General features: G+C 42.1%; 1 protein-coding gene across 1 annotated transcript in view; it reads left to right on the plus strand.

Annotated features, from left to right (window-relative positions):
• The window catches only part of spon1b (spondin 1b), a 393,024-nt gene that overhangs the window by 51,478 nt on the left and 328,939 nt on the right, over positions 1 to 12,607 (plus strand). The window lies entirely within an intron of this gene.

Consider the following 12,607-nt stretch of genomic DNA (forward strand, 5'->3'; position numbering starts at 1 on the left):
TCCTATATGCGGGATTACTTGCCATTGCAATGTGCCACCCCCATAACTTTCTTAAAATTCATTCTCAGGATTAGTGAGCACTAATGGCAAGGGCAGTGTTTATTGGCAGTCACTATTTACTCCTGAGTAGGTGATGCTGAACCACCTTCTTGAACCACTGCAGCCCATGTGGTGTAGGTGCAACCACAGTCATGTTAGGAAGGGAGTTCATGGATTTTGACCCAGCGACAGTGAAGGAATGGCTGGAATTTGTTCAATTTAGAATGTGTGTGGCTTGGAGGGAAACTTAGAAATGGTGGGGATTCCATGCACCTGCTGCTCTTGTCCTTCTAGATGCTGAAGGTTATGAATTTGGATGCATGCTGCAATCAGTGGTCGCTTGGATTCAAGAGTCTGATTTTCATATATAGGCTTCCAACATTTCAAAGCACTGTTGAACTTAAATGTCCTCAAGTAGGAATGTAAAGAACGGGTGTTGGTCGGAGTATGCAGATATCTACATTCCTTACTATCTCAACTTGTGTCAACAACATTCTATGCAGGGTGAATGATTTATTCCTCCTTCATCTACTTTGGAAATGGCATGCCTCACCCAGCCATGTATCTATCTTAAGATTGAGTTGTTCCAAATTATCTTGCTTTTAGCAACCCCGGCTGTGAATTACAGCCGGGAAGATCAGGAAAAAAAACAGGAAAAGACAGTTTTGGAAAGTGAGAGACTCAGGCAGTCCCAATGTGCCAATGTAGATTCATCATCCTAATGTCTAACTATCCAAGTGAATTATTGAGGCTTGCTGGAAGCTAGTGAGGTGAAGACATTCACAGCTGCTGAGTTTGAGGACCGCAGAGTAAACTTACAATGAGTCGAGGTTGGTAGGTCTGATCAGGCTGCCTTAAATCTGGAATTTTCAAGGAATGTGCAGAAAGGAATTTTTTTTCCCATTCCAAAGGTTTACTTTAGTAACATTGACCACAAGAATGGCTTTCATCTCTTTCTTCCCATCAACTATCTCATTTGAACGCTCTTTCTGGCTCGTCACATTAAACTTAATAAAATGTAACTGATCAAGTGAGGAGAAAATAATTACTTGTAAACTGACAGAACAAAGGAAAAAAATGTCAAAACAACAAATAAATAGACACTTCACAGTTTTAGTGATTTCTGAACCAATACATTTATTTCACTGTGATTTGCAGGCTGGTCCTATGCTATTATTCTTCATGCAGCCCCTGGCTTTGTGACTATTTATTGGGCATAGAACCTTTAACTTAGTTAAAGGATGTTGGTTCAAGCTCCATTCCAGAGATTAGGGTACACAATCTAGGCTGATGCTCCCAATGTCGTACTGAGGGAGTGCTGCACCATCAGAGGTACTGTCTTTCAGGATATGAGACTTTAAACCAAGTCAGTTCTCTCAAGTGGACATAAAAGTTCCCAAGGTGAGCAGGGGAGTTCTCCGCATGTCCTGGCCCAATACTTAGCCTTCAAAAGGTAGATTATCTGGTCATTATCACATTACTGTTTGTGGAACCTTGCTGCACACAAAACTACACACATCTTGCATTTTATTTATTCACAGGATGCGGGTGCTGCTGGCAAAGCCATTTATTGTCCATCCCTAATTTCCTTTGAGAAGGTAATGGGGATAACTGAGTGGCCATTTCAGAGGGTAGTTAAGAAGCAGCCACAGTTCAGTTGGTCTGGAGCCACATACAGGCTAGATCTTGTAAGGACAGCAGATTTCATTCCCTAAAGCAGTTCAGTAAACCAGATGGACTTTTCTGACAATCTGGTAATTTAGTGGTCACTGTTATAGAGATTAACTTTTTATTCCCGATTTATTTACTAACTGAGTTTAAGTTCCCCAGCTGCCAGGGGGGATTTGAACTCTTGTCTGTGGATCATTAGCCCAGGTCTCAGGATTGCTAGAACCGTAATATAACCATTATGTTCCTGATCCCAAAACTTTCTAATGTTACAACAGTAACTACACTTCAGAAGTACATCATTGGCTCTAAAGCTCTCCGGGCAGATAGACTCGAGGGGCCAAATGGCCTATTACTGTTCCTACATTCCTATTCACTTCAATGACTCCTTGTGGTAGCAAATTCCATATTCTCACCACTCTCTGGGTTAAGAAGATTCTCCAGAATTTTCTATAGGATTTATTAGTGACAATTTTATTTTTATGATCCATAATTCTGCAAGTAGTAATATATTCACTATGCCTACCCTATTAAACCTTATTATAATCTTGAAGGTCTCTATTAGGTTGCCTTTAAGCTTTTCTTTTTCAAGAGAAAAGAGCCCCACTCTGTTCATTTTCTCCTGATACCCTCTCTGTTCTCTAATGTTTCAAGTTGCTAAGCGGTTTTGACCAATAGGGAGGGTTTTAATTGAATTTTTCTACAGCGATATGCTTGTGTGCTTGATGTTTTTCTGGATTCGGTGGCTGATCAGATTCATTGAGGTTTTTGCAGTTTTCTGCATCTGCCACACTGCATTTGCACTTCATGCTCTTTATTTAAAATAGAGACTGGCTGGCATGACCTTGTCAACTGAGCAGTAGAAACAAAGGGAGAACCCATCAGAATTACCTGTGAGAGAATAGTTACTTGTGTTTTACATATTCGGTGTTGCAAAAACATAGTTCACTCTTCAGTCAGCAGGGAATGGCCAATTTAATGTTATCTGCCAGATTTTAACTGGGAGACAAATGTTGCCATTCTTCAGTGAGTCCAGTTGACAATGTTTGGAGAGGATATTGGCTTGCCTGGTAGTGCCTGCAATTGAAGAACTGAATCTCAATAATAGGAAAAGAGAAAAGCCGTTTATGGCTCAATGGTTTAACTGAAAAAAACAAATGAGGTAAGCCCTCGATTATGTCGGATAGCAGTGGATTGCACTTGGAGAAAATTGGGTTCTGTAGTCTTGAGTCAGCCAAGCAGCAAGTCAGCTCTTGTTCGAACTGCAGGTAGCCCATCACACTTGACAGCAGTGATGCAGTTAGCTAATGAGAAATCTTACTCTTCTGTAAGGCATTGCATCAGAGGAGCACATTGGGGTCTGAATACGTTCTCACCGAAATGATTTTCTGCTGTATGTGGAGGAGCCCTGTTGTGCAGCACTGTGAAGAATGTTTCAGCATTGTCTGCTTTATTGCATAGCCTACATTGCATGATTTAAGGCCACACCTTGCATATTCACTTCTTCAAGAAACATTAATGAATTATGCTTATTATTTACAATGATGATTTGTAATCAGTTTCCACAATGTTTCAATCTCCTTTTTAATGCAGTTAATGTTATCAGTGCATCAGTGCAATGTGGTTGACTCTGGAATGGCCGAGCAAGCCAGTGAGTTGTAACAAACCGCTACAAAGTCACCATAAAGTAATGAAACCGGACGGACTACCCAGCATTGGCCTAGGCATGGGAAACGACAATGGCAATCGCAGCCCTGCAAAGTCCTCCTTATTAACATCTGGGGGCTAGTGCTAAAATTGGGAGAGCTGCCTCACAGACTAGTCAAGCAACAGCCTGATAGTCATCCTCATGGAATCATACCTTACAGATAATGTCCCAGACTCCACCTACACCATCCCTGGGTATGTCCTGTCCCACCAGCAGTACAGACCCAGCAGAGGTGGCAGCATAGTGGTATATAGTCAGGAGGGAGTTGCCCTGGGAGTCTCCAGTATTGACTCTGGACCCCATGAAGTCTCATGGCATCAGGTCAAACATGGACAAGGAAACTTCCTGCTGATTACTACGTACCATCCTCCCTCAGCTGATGAATCAGTGTATCAGTGTTCCTCCATGTTGGAGGAAGCACTGAGGGTGGCAAGGGCGCAGAATGAACTCTGAGCTGGGGGGGCTTCAATGTCCATCACCAATAGTGACTCGGTAGCACCACTACTGACCGAGCTGGCCGAGTCCTAAATGACATAGCTGCTAGACTGGGTCTGCGGCAGGTAGTGAGGGAACCAACAAGAGTGAAGAACATACTTGACCTCATCCTTACCAAGCTGCCTACCATAGATGCATCTGTCCATGACAGTATCAGTAGGAGTGATCACTGCACAGTCTTGTGGAGGAGAAGTCCCTCCTTCACATTGAGGATACCCTCCATCGTGTCGTGTGGCACTACCACCTTGCTAAATGGGATAGATTTAGAACAGATCTAGCAACTCAAGACTGGGCATCCATGAGGCATTGTGGGCCATCAGCAGCAGCAGAATTGTACTCAAACACAATCTTTAACCTTATGGCCCAGCATATCCCCCACTTTACCATTGCCATCAAGCCAGGGGATCAACCCTGGTTCAATGAAGAGTGCAGGAGGGCATGCTAGGAGCAGCATCAGGCATACATACCAAACAATGAGGTGTCAACCTGGTGAAACTATAACACAGGACTACTTGCATGCCAAACAGCAAACGCAGCAAGTGATAGACAGAGCTAAGCGATCCCACAACTAACGGATCAAATCTAAGATCTGCAGTCCTGCCACATCCAGTCGTGAATGGCGGTGGACAATTAAACAGCTCACTGGAGGATTAGGCTCCAAAAATATCCCCATCCGCAATTAGGGAGGAGCCCAGCACATCAGTGCAAAAGACGAGGCTGAAGCATTTGCAAGAATCTTCAGCCAATTCAATTCACTCCACATGATATCAAGAAACAGCTGAAGGCACTGGATACTGCAAAAGCTATGGGCCCTGACAATATATCAGCAATAGCACTGAAGACTTGTGCTCCAGAACTTGCTGTGCCCCAGGCCAAGCTGGTCCAGTACAGCTACAACACTGGCATCTACCCGGCTAAGTGGAAAATTGCCCAGGTATGTCCTGTACACAAAAAGCAGGACAAATCCATTCAGTGGGATTATGGCCACTCTGATTGTGACCTTAACTCCATTTTCCTGTCTGAGCCCAGGAAAGTGCTTAGGGCCTAGGTAACTGAAGGCACAGCTATCAAGTTTGGAACACTTAAAATCAGGAATGTGCAGAAGGCCAGAATCAGATGAGCACAGATATCTCGGATGGTTGTGGGAAAAGTCAAGGTAGCTGAAGGATCTTCCACCACTCACATTTATTTTCAGAATGTGGATATCGCTGGTACGTCCCACATTAATTGCCCACCTCTAACTGCCCTGTAAAGGTGGTGGTAGGTTTTCTTCCTTTTTCTTGAATTGCTTCAGTCTGTGGAATTTATCACAATTTGATAGCTTTCGAGGCTGCTTCAGTGGAGATTTAAGAGTCAACCATGTTGTTGGGTGACTGGGCTCCCATATAGGCCCAGATTAAGAAAAGGTAAGGGCACTAGGTTTCCTTCCTGAAAAGATATTAATGCACCAATGGGTTTTTAATGAAAATCCAACAGCTTTATGGGAGATGAAGCAATTGAAGTAAATAAAGTTCTTAAGGGCCTTGACAGGGTACTTGTTGAAAAAATATTTGCCCTGGCTGGTGAACCTGGAACATGGGGTGACAGTCTCAGAATAAGGCATCGCCACTTAGGATTGATGCAGAGAGAAATTTCTTCATGGAAACAGTTGTGAATCTTTGGAATTATTTACGCCAGAGAGCGGGAGTATATTCAAGGCAAACGTTGATAGATTTTTGGGCGCTAAGGGAATTAAGGGATAAGAGGTTAGTATGAGAAGGTGGAGTTGAAGTACAAGTTCAGCCATGATCTTTTTGAACGGCGGAGCAGGCTCAAAGGACCAAATGGCTTACTCCTGCTCCTTTCTGATGTTCATGGTTGCATTTTCATGCCAAATTTTGAAAATCTAATTTCAAATTCTCAGTTGCCCATGGTCGGATTTGGAGTCACATTTTCTGGAATATTAGGTCAAGTTTCTGGGTCCAGTAACAAACCACTACCACATACATTTAGTGGGGGTGGGATAAGGTACAAAGTCGATCAGACTCCCACAGGTGGAAGCTGCAGGCTGATATCTGGGGTTAAAGGATTTGGGAAACGTGGAGTAAGACCATGGTAGAATTTGAAAATGTAGTTCAGAAATTTGAAACTTTGGGAAGTGGATGCAAGAATGGTGATGATAGGTGAGTGAGGTGTAAGCCTTTGATAACCATGTAGCAGTTTGCCAGCCTAACTCTTCGAAAGGTTAAGAAGCACCAGGAGAATTCCAAGAAACGCTCGGGCAAGATATTTATTTACCTATTTAAAGATTACTCTGATTTCCAATTAAACTCTTCATTCTTTGTGACTGTGATTTGTCTTCTATGTTATCATGTTGGAGCCCGACATGACAGCTTTTAAGAATGATTTTTATGCACTTTGCCTGCAGCAAGAACTCGCTATTAGAAAGAACTTGCATTTATTAAGACCTGTTATGACCTCAGGATGTCTCAAAACACTGTACAGCCAATGCCGTAATTTTGAAGTCGTGTCACTGTTGTAATGTAGGGAATGTGGTAGCTAATTTGTGCACAGCAAGCTCCCACAAACAGCGATGTGATTATGACCAGATAATGTTTTAGGGATGGTGATTGAAGGCTGAATATTGGCCTGAGGTTGTGAAAAATGCAATACTAGTGCCAGTTTGTTTGTTTTAACCACACATTATGTTCTCAGGATTCCTCAGAACACTTCACAGCCACTTTTCAAGTGTAGGTAAGCAAATGCAACAGCAGTATGTAGACAAGATCCTGCAGTTCACAATGGGTGAATGCCCAGACCATCTTGTTTAGTGCGAATGATTAAGGAATGAATGTTGGCTGGGATGCTGGGAGAACTCCTTGTTCATCTTTGAATGGTGCCTGGATCTCCTGAACTTGGCAAACCAGGGCCACAATTTTAACATCCCTTTCAAAAAAATGGCATTACTGATACTGCAGTGAATTGTATTACTGCAATCCAATGTCAGACTAGGTTTTCTACCCAAATCTGCTTGAGCCCACGACCTCCAGACTTGAATGCAAGAGTGTCATCAATGCAATGCGCTGGCACTTGGCTTATTTCTGGCTTTCAGCTCTTTAATCAGCCAACTTAGTTCTTCATATATCTAACTAGTTAGTTTGTCCTGCTTGGATTTAATGGGTGCTGGGGTTTTTTGGATAATGTGCTGTTTTTGACAATGTTGTTTCATTGGTGGAAAATTTCTAGCACCAAGATCTGTTAGCTTCAACAATTTAAGATATCTGAATATGAATGGAACATGGAGCAAACATTTACACATGGCCCGTGAGATTATATTGTATCCACCTAAACAGCCCACAGAGACACTCACAATGTACTTCAAGTGGGAAAGGACACACAGCATTAGGAACGAAAGATGTGCATTTCTATAGCACCTCAGGTTACCCCAAAACACTTTGTAATGTAGAAAATTTGTCAGCCAATTGTGCAGAACAAGTCCCATAAACAGCAGTGCGATAATAGGAACAAAGGAACAGAGGAGCAGGAGTAAGCCATTCAGCCCATTGAGCCAACTCCGCCATTCAATATGATTGTGGCTAATCATCCATTTCAATGCCTCTTTCCCACACTATCCCCAATCCCTTCATGTCATTCGTATTTAAAAGCCTGACAATCTCTGCTTTAAACATACCCAATGATTGAGCTTCCACAGCCCCTGGGCTAGAGAATTCCAAAGAATCACAACCCTCTGAGTTAAAAAAAAATCTCCTCATCTCAGTCCGATGTTACTTTCCCCTTATTTTGAAATTGTGTCCCCTGGTTCTATACTCCCCAACCAGGGGAAACATCTTAATTGCATCTACCCTGTCAATCCCTTTAAGCATTTTGTAGGTTTCAAACAGATCACCTCTCATTCTTCAAAACTCTAGAGAATAAAGGCCCAGTTTCCCCAATCTCTCTTCATTGGACAGTCCTACCATCCCAGGGACAAGCCTGGTGAACCTTCGATGCACTCCGTCTATGGCAATAATATATTTCCTAAGGTAGGGGGACCAAAACTGCACACAGTACTCCAGGTGCGTTGTTTGATACATTTGAAGCCAGATTTCACCACTCATGTACTTGAATCCTCTTGCGATAAAGGCTAGTACACTATTAGCCTTCCTAATTACTTTCAGTGATTATTGATGGGAACACCCATGTCCCTTTGTACATCTACACTTTCTAATCTCTTGCCACTTAAAAAACGCTCTGCACATCTGATGCTTCTGATAACGACCTTTCTGTCTGGAGGCTAATTGAGGCCCTTGAGCAGCCACTTGAGCACCACTAAGGGTGCTATTCAACCATTGGCAATCAACTGCTATTGGTATTCAACCACTGGCAGGCGATAATGATCAGATAATCTGTGTGGTGTTTGTTGACAGATAAATATTGACTGGGCCACCTGGGAGAATGCCTATCCTCCTCTTCAAATTAGTGAGGTTGGATCTTTCATCTTCACCAGAATGGCCTTGGTTTGACATCTCAACTGAAAGATGGCACCTCTGACAGTGCAGCACTCCCTCAGAACTTGAAAGGGGAAAGATAATAGAACACAAGGAGTATCAAATGTGAGAGCAGATTTTCCATTTGTGGTTAACAGTTCTCTCTTCCCTGTCCCTGCACAGTTGGGAATGACCTCTTGCATGAATGGATCTTCAGAAACTCTCTGCTCCTTCCTGAACTTAAAAAAAAAATTGAGGTTGTAGACCAACCATTTTGCTTCCAAGTTGGAGGGGGGTTTAATTTACATTGGCCTATCTAATAAACCATTGGTTTGTTTTTTTTTGTGCAAGCAGATGTTCAGAAGGTAATAAGCCAAACATCTGTTCCTGCTTTACTCCCATGTGCCAGAACAAAATCCAACCCAACTGTAAAAAGATCCACAGTGACATTCAATTTTAAATAGTTTGGATAAATCTACTGCTCTGTACTAAACCTGCTCTTTTAAGAGTGTACACACAGTCAACAGTTGACCACAGCAGGAAGTTTAATATATGGTTTTAATAATGAAACCCAATTGTTTTTGCTTCAGCGCAAATCAGATTAAATCAGGGATGAGATGATACGCTCTTAGACAAAGCTGAGCACCTTGTACTGGTAAAGAAAATTTGTTCAGATTATACTGACAGGAAAAGATCCAGGGGTCCATCCATCTAGCCTGACCCATAAAGCTGAGATACCCCGTGAATGACCACGCAAACGTTCCCCTCACCCCCACCTGAAAACCATGGATGTCCTGTGGGAGGTAGAAAAACCAGAGTCTAAAACTGAGGCAATTAAAGGTGGAAACAAATCGGGAAAAATGCAAAATGTTAATAGGTAAAGTCTTGAGAATAATAAATTATACTTTCCAAAAGAATTCTGTATGACAAAGGACTTGAGTTAATTTGTGCGCAGTTACATGCTTACAATAGCTTTAAACTCAATCCAAGCAAGGTTGGTTTGCCAATTCAGAGCCAGGCACATTTTTATCTGCGACCTTTGCCATTTTGACACATAGAGTGAGAAATTCAATGGTGTAGCTTCTAGCAGCACCGAGCAGGCTTGCTGCCATTCTTCAGGGGCAGGCAGCGCTGAGGGGTGTCATCTGCATAGCCTGGGAAGCACCCATTATTGAAATGGGCGGGTGCAGCTGTGCTCCCTGCACGTGCCCAAACATATGGAAACGAAGCTATCTTGATCTCACACAGCCCAACCGAACAACGTGGCATGAGGATACTATAATTGGGCATTAGGTCCTGGTGGCACCTCCCAGGTGAACCAGTGTTCAGTAATGAAAAATGAAGCATGAAACAATAGGATGGGCCCTGAAGTAAAGTTATTTAAAGGACTAGGCCCCCAGCTTGCAGGGAAATAAAATTTATGGAACTTTTTCTATTAAGAAGCGTTTGAAAGTATAGTGGAGTGTTTTTGGAAGTGTTTTGGTGGATTTTTCAGGTACTGCTGCTGCATATCCTCACAGGGATAGCAGAGGAGTGGTTCACTTGTGCACACAAAGACTGCAACAGGTATGATTCCAATTCAAGGTACGTGTAATGTCAGAGTCCAAGTTGGTGGCTTCCAGAGTCAGGTCAAGTAGTGGTGCCTCTTCATCAGCACTGTGCTCTCCCTCTTCCTCTTGGGACTGGGCAGGGAGCAGTTCTTGGGTACCTGAAATCAGGAACTCAGAAGGGAAGGGTTAAGGTAAGGGAAGGAGGATGAGGTAGAAAGCAAGAGGTCCATGGTCACACTATCAGCAGCTTGCTCATTGCTCAAAGAAAGAAAACAGCAAATGCCTGCATGTAAATAACAAATCCACATATATTCCTTTTCTGCAACTCAGAGTTGACAATCATGTGACTTGCGACAACTGTGACTCAGTGGGTAAGACTCTCACCTTGAGTCAGAAGACTGCAGGTTCAATTCTCACTACAGATCTAGAGTCACACATCAGTACAGTACTGAGGATGCACTACACTCTTGGAGATGCCGCCTTTCACTTGAGATGTTAAATCAATGCTGTTTGCCCTCTGAGGTAGACATAAAAGAACTCATGGCATTCTTTTGAAGAAGAGCAGAGAAGTTCTCCCTGGTATTGTATCCAATATTTATCCATCAATTAATGTCATTAATACAGATTATCTGATCTTTTATCACATTGCTGTTTGTGGGAACTTACTGTGCACAAAATTGGTTGCTCTATTTCCTACATTACAACAGTGAGCACATTTTAAAAATACCTCATTGGCTGCGGAGCACTTTGGGATGTTGTGAGGTTAGGAGAGATACTATAGAAATCCAGTTCTTTCTTTTTGTGCTCCTATGATTGTGACAGTTTCCCTTGGGTATGCACGGAGACAGGAACTTGGATCACAACCAAGGCTACTGGAAACATGTTGTTTCTGAACTGCAGCAGAAAATAAAACAAATGGTTCATCACAGCAACAAACACTAGTGTGGCACTTGGCTGGTGGAGCTAGTTCACCCTGAATCTATCAAGAGATAAAAAAGTATTCCCCGGATTACAATTTTAAGTGAGATTTCAACTGATCTATTTTAATATAATTTGTGTAAAGCTGCGGGCAGTAATTTCTGGGGCACAACATTTGCCATTCTTCAGATGAGCCCAGATAACCATGTTTGGAGGGCATGGTTTAAGTTGAATCTGATGCGCTGAGTAGAGTTTAGGGGTGGACAATAAATGCTGGTCCTGCAATGATGCTCATATCCCGTGAATGAATTAAAAATGACATTTCCTGATAATTCAGTGCCTAATGTGGCCACAGAAATGGCTCCAAATCTGACTCCTGGCCAGAATTAAGTTCAATAGTCTTAGCTGGAGAATTGTGTTCAATAGTCTTAGCTGGAGGTGTTGCTGCAAGAACTCCCTCTGACTGAGTGTAGGGGAAAAGATTAGCCAACATTCATGTTCCTTATTAGAATCCAATGATGTCAGTTGTGGATAAGAGCCATTCTTTTGCTACTGAATCCTCGTGCTCACTGTCTGAGATGCAGAATATGGACTATTTGAGGGCAGTTAGCAGGATGGAACTGAGTCCAGGAGTTAACTGTGGTTCTGTTGGTGGCACTTCTGCCTCCGAGATAGAGGGTTGTGCGTACACTCTTGAAACTTGAACACAAAATCCAGGCTGACATTCCCAGTGCAGTACTGAGAGAGCGCTGCACTGTTAGAGACCCAACCTTTTGGATGAGATGTCAAACAGAGGCCCCATCTGCCCTCTTAAGTGGATGTAAAAGACCCTATGGCACTACTTTGAAGTCTATAAAGCCTGTACCTGTTAACTACTTAGTCAGTGAGTGAGTTGAGTGCAGGCAAATGCTGACAAATACAATGCATTACTTCGGTGTGGTGAGCCATTTGAATGATTGAATGAGCTTGTAATTATATTACATAGAACTACATAGAATATGCAGCATAAGAACAGACCATTCACCCCAATAGTGCTGCTGTCTACATTCTATTTGAGTTCTCTCCCATTCCATTTCCCTCTCTCAGACTTTCAGCATATCTTTATATCCCTTTTTCTCTCATGTACTCATCTAGCTTTCTTGGAAACCATCAAAGATCTTGGGTAGCCAGCTTCACATTCTAACAACTATCAGAGTGAAGAAGTTTCTCCCTATTTCCCTGTTGGATTTATTAATAACTACCTTGCATTTATGATCCCTGTATAATGCCTTTCATGACCTCAGGGCGTATCAAAGCAGTTTGCAGCAAATTATGGCACTTTTCTTTGAAGTGTTGCCACTGTTACATAGTTGGAAACATTTCATTTGCAGAATTAAAACAGTTCAGCAATTTCCTCACAATGCAAGGTACTAGATATCACTCTCTTTATTGCAGGAGAGTGCTCCAGTCAAAGGTTTTAAATGACTTGGATATGACAATATTTGAATAACATTATTTTTATGAATATTAAGTCACTTTTATAAGACAGGACTTCCAGTATTAAAGTTATCTTTGATAATGAATATTTTGATAATTAACTACAGTGTATATTATATGAATGGGTTCAGTATAATTTAAATTTGTAAGTAGGTCATCAGTCTTATGGAAATAGAGAATTACCTCAAGATTATTCCATATTCAAAGATGTTAAAAATAGAGGCAAAGTGTAATCACATTTTAGCCCTGATGAATTAATCTGAATTAATCTAAGCACCATTTTTTTT

Source organism: Carcharodon carcharias, chromosome 10, assembly GCF_017639515.1.
Source record: "Carcharodon carcharias isolate sCarCar2 chromosome 10, sCarCar2.pri, whole genome shotgun sequence".
NCBI classification, from domain to species: Eukaryota; Metazoa; Chordata; class Chondrichthyes; order Lamniformes; family Lamnidae; genus Carcharodon; species Carcharodon carcharias.